At 37.1% G+C, this 12,477-nt stretch overlaps 1 protein-coding gene across 1 annotated transcript in view; it reads left to right on the top strand.

Moving 5' to 3' along the window:
- The window catches only part of GABRA3 (gamma-aminobutyric acid type A receptor subunit alpha3), a 361,284-nt gene that overhangs the window by 144,947 nt on the left and 203,860 nt on the right, over nt 1–12,477 (top strand). The window lies entirely within an intron of this gene.

Below are 12,477 nucleotides of genomic sequence, written 5' to 3'. Positions count from 1 at the left end.
TGTCTAATATTCCATTATATTTGGAAAAGCATCATTAGCTCAGACTCTCAATTCAGAAAGTGATGTCTTGTGCAACTCCCTGGCCCATGTTTGAATTCTCTCTGTAACAATTTAAAAGCAATTCTGTCAAGTTATTTGTTATCAATTTCTCTTGGATCTTCCACCTGTCCTTTTATTGGCTCTGTCCCATTACCATTTAAATGTGATTAAGAATCTTCCATCTTATATTTTAAAATCTTCCCTCCAGATAGTGCCATAAATCTTTCCTCCTATTTATAGTTATACGTCTTCAAGAACTGTTTTTTTTTTTATTTTCCCTACTTTTCACTCTGTTCTACCACTACACCACTGCTGCTGTCTGGTTTCCAACCTCAGGACTCTAAGGCGACTCACACAAACCAATATGGCCAGTGTTGGTTGGCTCTGTTGCTAAAATGAACACTTATCTGTTCTTCTATAAATTAATTTCTTTAGTACCATGTGGTAACTTTCAACATTGTTGACTCTCTTCTCCCTCTTTTACTAATTTTTATTATGAAATAAAACATATATATATATAATAAATGTAAATTTAAATATAATTCTTTCTTTGACTTCGGAGATACCACAATGCCCTGGTTCTTAGATTAGATGCTCTAGAAGCAGCAGCACCTGAGACAAGGAGTCTTAGGTAAATGATGTATAGAGAGAATGCTCTTGGTGAAAGTTGTGTGGAAGTAAGGGAAGTAAGTTTGGAAGGGGAGGAAATAAAGGTTCCATTTGATCCCTCAGAGAGATGTGGAACGTGAATGACACTACATATTTGGCCCTACTTGAAGCAGTGAGTTTGGGATTTTGTAGTCTTACCTCAATCAATCATTTCCCAAGAACTGACTGAAGTATAACCTCCTAGCCTCCCTTCGGCTGATGGCAATATCGTGAAGTAGTTGTGAGATAGTTTCACTGGCCCAGTGAAAGGATCTGGACATAGTACCAAAAGTAAATACTACACCAGGGTTTCTTTATACTTTTATGACTGTGTTTTCTACAATTCTACACAGCTCTATCAAAGCTTCTGTGATATAATGACCTTTTTTAATTTCTTTGGTAATCTCTTCCTTCGTTCATTGCTCAAATATTGTTTTTTTCGTGGTAGACACTCTTCTTACTATACAGATTCTAAGTGATTTCATCCATCCCAATGACAATGTTACCTTACATAAATGCCAGTGACTCTTATCTCAATCACTATTTGTAAGTTTTCTTGAGTGTCAGATCTCTAAATCCAACTGTATATTGGATGTGACCACTTGACTTCTCCAAAAACTTTAAGCATATACAAAGAAGTCTCATTGTCTCCATCTATCCTCCTTCAATTCTAAAAACAAACAACAAGCAAACACAATATGTTTGTTTTCTATTTTTTCATGTTTTAGTTGATGGAACCACCATGTATTCCATTGCTTAAGCCAGAAACTTAAAACCATTTTTGCTAATTTTCTGCCCTTTACTCTCCAGATGAATTAATCACCAAGATCAGTCACTTCCAGCTGCCACATCCCTTAAATTCATATACTTTTTTTCCAACTTTCCTGCTACAACCTTAGTTTAATATAATATTTTATTCTACTTGGACTACTGCAAGAATATGTAATTGGCTTTACTTTCTAAAGTCTTGCTCCCTTCCAAAGGAACCAGCAACCTGTAGCCAGTGTTCCTTCTACAATGAATATTTAATCATATCTATCTTATGATTCAATCATATCTATCATATCTAGAGTAATTAATGGATTTCTGTTTTTCCTAGATTAAAATCTAAAGTCCTTAACATGATTTTATTAGGTCCATTTTTACCCAGGCTCCACCCATCTTGTCACCAGTATTTCTTAGTCTGCCTATCACCAACTTCTGTGTTCTTCAGCCATAGTGAACTTCTTTTGACTTTTTAAAAAACTTCTTTTGACTTTAAAATCACATTTCATTCAAGGAATATTAAGAATTGATCCCTTTAGCCTTGAAATATTTCAGTATTACACAGGGTATTTTATTATTTCATAGTGGCTTTTCTCTCTCTATCTCTTTTTTTTTTTTACATTTTGTTACTGTCCCATATTCTTGGAAGCATTAAGCCTTCTTCCTAATTAGTTTTGCAGGGTTGATTATTGTAATGTATTTTGAGTCTTTCCATCTTGTATTGGCATTTTCAACAGTAATCTCTGGGCAGAGGACTATAGAACTAGACTAATATATATTCAGAAACTTGACCCATGAGGTCCTTTTTGCATTTTACCCCAGTCTAGAAAAACAGATTAATTCTCTTTTATTAACTCTTCATGTGTCTGATTTCACTGGGCAATGATGGGTGTTCTGAATAAGATGGAAGTTCCAAATACATGAACCTCACCTCTTAAAATGTCGGGGCTGTTTTAATTTTAACTCAGAATAAAGTTCTCTGAAAATATATGGCATATTTTCTTATAATCCAAAACAAAGATTCTGAACAAAATAGTTTATTTTCTTGATGACTATATGATCATTATATAGAAAATTTATTATATTAAGTTGGTACCTACTTTTTTTCTTTTGCGCATCCTCAGTGTTGTCACCTTTCCTGTTTCCATTGGTTTGTTTACATCTTTTTGGTGCTTAGAAAATGAGATTGCCAAGCCTTTTAGTACTTTTATTAAAAAGGGAGCCATAAGATCCTTCTTGAAAAAGCAGAGAGAAGAGTTTGGATTTATACAGGGGCATTAGAAATGTTTCTTTTTGGGAAGGGGGAATTACTTTCTTCCAAGTCCAATGCAATTCATGCTTTTGAGGGATGAGACAACTAAAAGCCTGGATCCTAATATTAGGGTTGGTGCTGTATTTAAATTGGCTAGAAATAAAGTAACCAATACAAGTTTTTTGTCTGCTTTGCTTTTGTATTTTATTGTCATGATTTTTTACTTTTCAATAACATATTAGTTTCAGCGTTATTTTGTATTGGTTTCAGGTATACAACTTAGTGGTTAGATTTTATGTAGTGTTCTCCTTGATATTTCCAGTATCCATGGTACTATACATAATTATCAAGATGTTATTGACTATATTCCCTATGCTTTGCTCTACATCTTTTAGCACTTTGTATCTACTAATTTGTACTTTTTAATCCCTTCACCATTTTTACCCAGTTCTCCAAAGCCCTTCCCTTTTGGTAACTACCAGCTGGCTCTCTATGTCTGTGAATCTATTTCATTTTTAAAAGTTGATTTTAGAGACAGAATTGGGGGGAGAGAAAGAGAGAGAGAGAGAGAGAGAGAGAGAGAGAAAGGAAGGAAGGAAGGAAGGAAGGAAGGAAGGAAGGAAGGAAGGAAGGAAGGAAGGAAGGAAGGAAGGAAGGAGAAAGAAAGAAAGAAAGAAAGAAAGAAAGAAAGAAAGAAAGAAAGAAAGAAAGAAAGGAAGGAAGGAAGGAAGGAAGGAAGGAAGGAAGGAAGGAAGGAAGGAAGGAAGGAAGAAAGGAAGAAAAAAAGAAAGAAAGGAAGAAAGAAAGGAAGGAAGGAAGAAAGAAAGAAAGAAAGAAAGAAAGAAAGAAAGAAAGAAAGAAAGAAAGAAAGAAAGAAAGAGAAAGAAAGAAGAGAGGGACACATCAAGTTGTTGTTCCATTTATTTTTTTATAAAAAATAATAAAATTTTATTGAGATATTAAGTAAGATTTAAATGAAGTGATCATTGATTGAAAAATTGAATATTTCAGTGATGTGTAATTCTTCCTAAATTACAAATTTATTTATTTATTTTTTTAATTTTATTTAGTTACTTTTCAAGTACATTTTTTTTCCCTTCCCCCCCCCCCCCGCCCGGTCTCCCCCCTCCCTCCCATCCCCCCCCCCAGTCCTCATCTCTGTGTCTTTCATACTTGTTCCTCAAAATCCCTCCCCCCTTTTCCCCTTAAGTTCCCTTCCCTCTTCCCTCTGGTCGCTGCCCACTTGTTCTCTATTTCAGCGTCTTTGTTTTTATTCTGTTTGCTTGTTTGTTTTATTCTTTAGCTTCCTGTCAAAGGTGAGATCATATGGTATTTTGCAACAACATGGATGGAACTGGAAAGCATTATGCTGAGTGAAATAGGCCAGGCATTGAAGGACAAATACCATATGTTCCATTTATTTATGCATTCATTGGTTCATTCTTGTGTGTGCCCTGACCAGAGACTGAACCAGCAACCTTGGTGTGTTAGGATCATGCTCTAACCAGCTGAGCTACCCTGCCAGAGAAAGTATGTTTCAATTTTGTTGGTTCATTTATTTTGTTTTTTAGATTCCACATATGGCTGAGATCATATGATATTTGTCTTTATCTGACTGACTTATTTAATTTAGCACAATACCCTCTAGGTCCATTCATACTATAGCAAATGGTAAGATCACATGCTTTTTATCGCTGAGTAATATTCCTTTGGTATATATCACCACATTTTTATTCACTGTTCTGTTGATGAGCACTTGGGTTGCTTTCATAGCTTGGCTTTTGTAAATAATAATGCAATGCACATAGAGGTGTATACATTCCTTTAAATTAGTGTTTTGGATTTTTTCATATATATACCCAGAAATGAAATTGCTGGGTCATAAGGCAGTGCTATTTTTCATTTTTTGAGGAAGTTCCATATTGTTTTCCATAGTGGCTGCACCAACCTGCATTCCCACCAACAGTGCTGGATGGTTTCCTTTTCTCCATATTCTCACCAACACTTGTTTATCTATCTCTCTTTATCTATCTATCATCTATCTATCTATCTATCTATCTATCTATGTATCTATCTAATCTATCTATATCTATCTATCATCTATCTTATCTATCTATCTATCTATCTATCTATCTATCTATCTATCTAATGTTATTGTAGTTCAGTTACAGTTGTCCCACCTTTTTCCCCATTACTGTCCCTTGCCCCACTCCCTGTCCATGCTCCCACAGTGAATCCCCACCCCAATGTCCATGCCCATGAGTCTTCTATCCATGTTCCTTGACTTGCTCCTCCCCCTTCTTCCCCACATTATCCACTCCACCCCTCTAATCACCAGATAGCCATTCTGACAGGTGTGAGATGATATCTCATTGTTGTTTTAATTTACATTTCTGTGACAATTAGTGACACTGAGCATCTTTTCATTGGTCTATTTGGCTATCTGTATGTCCTCTTTGGTGAAGTGTCTGTTCAGGTCCTTTGTCTATTTTTATTTTGATTGTTTGTTTTCTGGTGTTGAATAGTATGAGTTCTTCATAAATTTTTAATATTAACCCCTTATCAGGTATATCATTGATGAATATGTACTTTCATTTAGTAAGTTATCTTTTTGTTTTGTTGATGATTTTCTTTGCCGTGCAAAACATTTCTAGTCTGATGTAGTCCCATTTGTTACTTTTTTCCTTCTGTTTCCCTTGCCCAAGGAGAGAACCAGAAAAAAAAATTAAGAGAAATGTCAGAAATTTTAATGCCTATATTTTCTTATAGGATTTTTAAGAATTTGAGTCTTACATTTAAATCTTCAATTCATTTTGCATTTATTCTCTTACATGGTATAAGTAGGTGGTCTAGTTTAATTTTTTACATCTGTCTGTCCAATTTCCCAACACCATTCATTGAACAGACTGTTTTTATCTTATTATATTTTCTTGCCACCTTTTTCAAATATTAATTGACTATAAAGATGTGGGTTTATTTGTGGGCTTTCTATTTGGTTACATTGATTTATATGTATGTTTTTATGCCAGTTTCATGCTGTTTTGATAATTATAGCCTTATAGCATAGTTTGATAATCAGGTAGTGTTATACCTTTAGCTTTGTTCTTCTTTCTCGGTACTACTGAGGCTATATTTTTGTGGTTCCATATAATGTTTCGATTATTTGTTCTCATTTTGTGAAATATGCCATTGGTATCTTGGTGGTGATTACATTGAATCTACAAATAGCTTGGGTTGTGTGGATATTTTAATGATGTTAATTATTTTTTAAAGATTTAATTTTTTTATTTAGAGAGAGAGGAAGGGAGGGAGAAAGAGAAGGAGAGAAACATCAATGTGTGGTTACTTCTCACTTGGCCCACACTGGGAATTTGGCCTGAAACCCAGGCATGTGCCCTGACTGGGAATCAAACTGGTGACCCTTTGGTTCACAGCCCGAGCAAAATCCACTGAGCTACACCAGCCAGGGCTAATGATGGTAATTTTCCCTACTCATGAACAAACACAACTCTAAAAGATATAGTATATGCTGATAGTTGTGTTATTTAACAAAGCAGGTAATTCTTTTTGTTTGCTTGTTTTCATACCTTCTTAATGATGTTTTGTGTCTTGGAAAAATCTGTGTGCTGCATTATTTTACCCACTTTTTGTGACTTATTCACTTAAATCACTTGGATTGGATACTCAAGCATCTGGTGGTTTATTGGCCAGTACTTTGTATAAATTCTGTGCTGAATGCAATGGGCCTCAACATTCAGTATGTACAAACAAGGAAGTAGGCTCCATACCTGGAGGTTATGATTTAGTATCTCTGGTGATAGTGCCTAAAGTATGCATATTATTAAATGCCCCTGAATATTATGATGTAAGAAATCTTTGGATAGTACTTTGGGACACAATTTTTGTTTTCAAGGAAATAACAGTATAATTAGCAGTATGGGATTCTGATTTTAGAATAGCACACATGGGAAAACTTGTAAAGAGCATGTGGTCTGGTCCCTCCTTTGTACATGAATAAATTGATGTCCAGAAAGGAAAACTGACTTTTTGAAAAGATTTTATTTATTTATTTTCAGAGAGGGGAAAGCAGGGAGAATGAAAGCAATAGAAACATTGATGTGTGGTTGCTTCTCCAGCACCCCATACTGGAGACCTGGCCCACAACCCAGGCATGCGCCCTGACCAGGAATTGAACTGGCACCCCATTTGATTCACAGTCCAGCACTTAATCCACTGAGCTACACCAGCTGGGGGGGGGAATTGACTTTTATAAAAGCTTATAGCAAGTTAATAGTGTGTTGAAGTTTCAAACATTAGTCTCTGATTCCCAGTCCCATAATGTTAAGGGAAAGCAGAGAACAATTCCAGTTTCGTGTAATAAAGACTTTCTTTAGAGTTCTGCTTACTGTTGACCATCAACAAATGAGAATTCTTTGTGTGAACAATGTTAAGTTGGACCATTATGAATTTGTAATTCCCTGGGTCAAAATGGCAGAATGTAAGCAATTTTATAATGGTTCAACCTAAGTATCAAGTAAGTGCCAAATGGATCTCCTATCTATGGTTGACTGAAATTTGTTGAAACTTGAAATGTTTATCAGTGAGGATTTAAAAAAAAAACAGATGAAGCATTTCAATTAAGATTATTTGAGGATTTTCAAAGGGACTAATTGTAAAATATAGTCTGGGTATAGAAGCACACTGAGGGATAGTAAGAGATTAAACAGCAGATATGTCCTAAAAAACAAGTTTTTTAAGAAGTAGAGAGAGCTTTAGTGGAGATATTTCAGAGAGAGAGAGAGACAGACACACACACACACACACACAGAGAGAGAGAGAGAGAGAGAGAGAGAGAGAGAGAGAGAGAGAGAGAGAGAGAGAGAGAGACAGGGGATAATTACATGGTCAGACTTTACTCTTCCTCCTTCTGATCTTCAGCAAAAAGGCCAAACCCAAGTTGAAGCCAGAGGCCATGGGAGCCCTGTTGTAGTTCATACAGATCAGCTTTATAGGAAAGACAACAGGGTAGAGAGGAGTGGGGAATACACAAGGAAGGGAAAATGAAAGACACTGACACTAGGCCTCATATTTACACATTCAGAGTAGAGTAGAGACCCTGGTTTTGGAGGGATGTGACACCACATCAAGAATTTTTCTGCATCAGGATTAAATGGTGGTGTCAGTGGTAACAGCAGACTTAAGAGGATTTGGTTGGAGGAATTGCTTATTTGTTTTCTTGTCACATCTATAGCCTGACTTAGTGCCAAAAGTGGCAGTATTTGTGTCTATTTTCATCTTGAAAGATATTTTCTCAGTCCTCTTAATCTCAGAATAAACCATCACCTGTGGCGACATGGGTAAATGTTCTCCCTGGCTGCTTTTAAGATTCTCTCTTTGTCTTTAAAGCTTGGTATTTTAATTATGATATGTCTTGGAGTAGACCTCTTTGGGTTCATCTTGATTGGGACCCTCTGTGCTTCCTGAACCTTCATAGCTTTCCCTTTCTCCAAGTTAGGGAAGTTTTCTGTCATTGTTTTTAGTGCAGGGTTACTATTCCTTACTTCTTTCTTCTCCTTCTGGTATTTCTATGATGCAAGTGTTATGTTTTATGTTTTCCTGAAGTTACTTTAAATTATCCTCATCCTTTATGTTTCTTTTTTCATTTTGTTGGTCTACCTGGGTATTTCTTTCTACCTTGTCTTCCAGCTCACTGATTTGGTCCTGCTTCATCTGGTCTGTTTGTAATTCCTTGTAGAGTATTTTTTTTTATTTCAGATGTTATTATCTTCATTTCTTTCTTGTTCTTATTTATAGTTTCAAGTTCCTTTTTCATGCCATCATAGTTCCCACTCAGTTCCTTGTAGCTGTCACTGAGTTCCTTGAGCATTCTTATATCCATTTTTTAAAATTCTGTATCTGATAGATTGCTTGCCTCAATTTCATTGAGCTCTTTTACTGGGGATTCTTCCATTTCTTTTTTTAAATTTTTATTTATTTATCTTTAGAGGGGAAGGAGAGAGGGAGAGAAACATCAATGTATGGTTGCCTCTAGTGCATCCCCTGCAGGGAACTGGCCTGCAGGGAACCTGCCTGCAATCCAGGCATGTGCCCTGACTGGGAATCCTCTGGTTCCCAGGCCCGTGCTCAATCCACTGAGCTACACCAGCCAGGGCTTCTTCCGTTTCTTTTGACTGGAGGTCCTTTCTATGTCTCTTCATTTTAGGTGACAGGGTTTTTTTTTTTTGTTTCTGTGTCTCAGGGTGCTCTGTTTTGTCTGCCTGTCTTCATGGGGTAGACTTCTGTAGTAGGAGTTCTGTGGGACTCAGTGATGCAGTCTCTTTGATCTCCTTGTCTGGATGCTCTAGGGTTGTCCTTTCTTCTGTTTGTGTGGGTGGCTCCTTTGTTGGTGAGTTCTCCCCTTCAAAGGGCTTGCCAGTACTCACAACTCCCACTTTGTCCTGTATGCTGTTGTACAGGTGTTGGTTAACAAAGCAGTATTAGCAGACAACTGAACCTAAGCCAACAAAGAGAATCCTCCTACCACATCAGCAACTTCAACTGCAAATGAGCAAAGATAAATAAAGGTGAAGAGAGGTTATGGATATAAAAGCTATGACAAATGGAATATGTGATGACTAAAGGAGGGGAAAATATTGAGTGGGAAGTGGGAGGAGAATTGATAAGAGTTGGGATAGAACTGGGGCAAAGAAAGGGAAAGAACAAAATTTAACACATAAGTGAGACATAAAGGGTGTTGGGGAAAAATTGAGCAAGAAAGGAGACTATTATACTATGAAGTTTGAACTAAAATTGTAAAGATATTTGACCTATAGGATCAAAGTTTCAGAAAAAACACAGAAGGTTGATTGAAACAACAGCTGAGTGAAGTTTGATGAAGATGGAATGGGAATGAGAATATTGTACAAAACAAAAAGTGAATATGAGATGTATACTATAAAGAAAAATGATTTTGACTATTGTAAATTGTGCTGCTATGAACACTGGGTAGTATATGTTCTTTTGAATTGATGTTTCAAGATTCTTATGGTATAGTACCAGCAGTGGAATTGCTGGGTCAAAAGGTAGTTCTATTTTTAGTTTCTGAGGACATTCCCTACTGTTTTCCACAGTGGCTTCACCAGTTTGCATTCCCACCGACAGTGTACTAGGGTTCCCTTTTCTCCACAACCTTTCCAGCACTTGTTTATTGATTTGGTTATGATAGCCATTCTGGCTGGATTTATTTAAAAAAGAAATATTTATGGTGTGCTCCACCCATTTTATGATACAAGCTTGAAATCAGCACAATTCAGGTAGAATATATATATATATATATATATATATATATATATATATATATATATGATAAATATATAAAAAAGAAACATGATTTTTAGAGGACGGGGGAAGCAAACTAATAAGCATAAGGAGTAAAGCCCAGGTTGAGAGAAGGGGAAAAAAAGAAACAAAATGTGATAAAATTCTTTACTCACCTGATCAGGGGCAGGTGGAAGCAAAATGTAGTAAGACTGGGGGAGTGTATTTTATGGAATTTAAAGTATAAATAGTGAACGAATGGAGTTCTGCTGGAGAAGTAGAGCAATAATCCTGTTTTTCACCCAACTCTCCATTGTTTATAAAATATGAAAAAGAAATGACTTTTATAAGAGGGTAAAATGAATGTGAGCTGACTTAAGATAAAAGAGCACTTATGCCAAGTTAGATGGAGGACAAATTGTGAGTGTAAGGGGTAGGAACATGGCATAGTGTGAGAGAAAATAAAGTTTACAACAACAGAAATAAAGCTTAGGAAGATGGTGAAATGGATTAAGAGCAGGGAAAGCTGCTGAGTGGGATTTGGAATAAGAATAATATGATAAAAATATATATTCCGAATAAAATAATAAAAAGTAAAAGACAAAGAGTAGTGAGTCATTTGGACTATGAGTGAAATGAAAGAAGAAAAGCAAAATGCAATATGAAAGGAAAACAAACAACCAAACAAAAAGCTAAAAAAAAAACATGAAAAGAAGAGAAGTGAAAAAAAAAAACCACATGTGAGTTATAATGAACAGTAAGATGAAATTTGTCTCAGCTGTTGGTGTTCTCCTTTTGACTTCTTTCTGGATATGTCTCTGCCTTTCTTTCAACTCCAGGTCTTACTGTGTTATTTTTGAAAGAAAAAGAAAAAAAAAAGCACCCCCCCTGCTCCTGCTTGTTGTTAAGGCCACCTAGTTGGTTTTTCAGGTTTCTGGGCTCCTGCATGCAGTGGAGTGTTGGGCTGCATCTGTTTTCCCTCTCTGATGCTTTGGCAAGCACGGGGGCTCAGTCTGGGCTCTAATAATCATAGGTACCCAATTTCTAGCCCATGTCTTCAGAGCACTGTGTGGCCTGCACTCTCAACTCTGTGGAGTTGCAGCAGGGTGGACCAGATAAACCACCTCGCTTTGCACTCCCTTGATTGATCTGTGAGGTCCACTGAGTGGAAGCAAATTGTGTCCACAGTCCTCCCTCCTTTTTGGCCAGGCAGCTGCATGTGTGAGGTGCCTTCCCAGTACGCCTCAGTTCCACTTTTGAAAAAAAGTCTCAGTTGGCCCTGCTGCCTCACCGCACTACTACCCGGCTATCCACACATTCCAACTCTCTGGCAAGTACAGAGTCTATCTGGGTCATGGCCAGTTGTGGCCCACCTCTTTTCCCAGCTCCAGGTGCAGTTTGATCTCCTAAATTCTCAGGTACCCTCTTGGGCCTGCAACAACCACCCTAGCTTGGGTATGCCCCTGGCTATGTGTGGTTTGGCTGCCTTTTTTCCCCTACCCCCAGTGACTATGTGTCCAGGTATCTCCTGGCATGCCTCTGGGATTTCCCCACCCTGTGAGGGGAGGAGGCTGCTTAAACTGCTGTCACTGAACAGGCTCTCCTCCAGTGTCCCTGGGTAGGAGTGGTTACTGGTGCTATGTCCAGGGACCTTCTCTGTTGACCTACAAAAACTTTTTATCACCCATTTTGAAGTGTTCTCTGCACACTGGCTTTGAGACTTCATATCAGCTAAGATTCTGTTGGCTGTTTACTTTGTTTTTTGGAAGATTCGCTAAGTGTCCCAGTTGGGTGCATGAGCAAGTGGGCTCAGCTCCCACCTACTTTTCCACCATCTTCTCTCCTGTCCCTTTAGCATTTCTTATAGGGCAAGTCTAGTGGTTAAGAATTCCCTTAATTTTTATCTTTTTGGGAAAGTATTTATCTTTCCTTCATTTCTGAATGACTATCTAGATATTCTTTGTTGAAAGTTCTTTCTTTGAGCACTTTGAATAGGCCATCCCCTCTCTCCTGGCCTATAGGTTGATGGTAAGAAATCTGCTTATAGCCTTATTGGGATTCTCTTGTGTGTAATCTTGTTTTTCTTAATGTTTTTAAGATTCTTTCTTGGTCTTTGATTTTTGAGAGCTTTATTATAAGGTGTTTCAGTGAAGATATTTTTGTTTTGAAATTGTTTAGGAATCCTTGATCTTTCAGTAGTGGAATAGCCATATCCCTCCCCAAATTTGGAAAGTTTTCAAGCATTATTTTTTTATTATTTAGTTACAGTTGTACTGCATTTTCTTCCATTACTTTCCTCTACCCCATGCCCCAACTCCCACAGTCAAAACACTCCATTGGCTATTTCCATGAGTCCTTTATTCTTGATCCTTTGTTTGTCCTTTCCCCTTCTTTTTTTCCATTATCTTCCTCACCTTTTTTCTCTGGTCACTGTCAGCTTGTTGTTTATTTCAAAG

This window comes from Artibeus jamaicensis, unplaced genomic scaffold (assembly GCF_021234435.1).
Source record: "Artibeus jamaicensis isolate MK-2021 breed Jamaican fruit bat unplaced genomic scaffold, CSHL_Jam_final contig_554, whole genome shotgun sequence".
Classification (NCBI taxonomy): domain Eukaryota; kingdom Metazoa; phylum Chordata; class Mammalia; order Chiroptera; family Phyllostomidae; genus Artibeus; species Artibeus jamaicensis.
The sequence above is the reverse complement of the archived record's forward strand: the minus strand, read 5'-3'. Positions and strand labels throughout refer to the sequence as shown.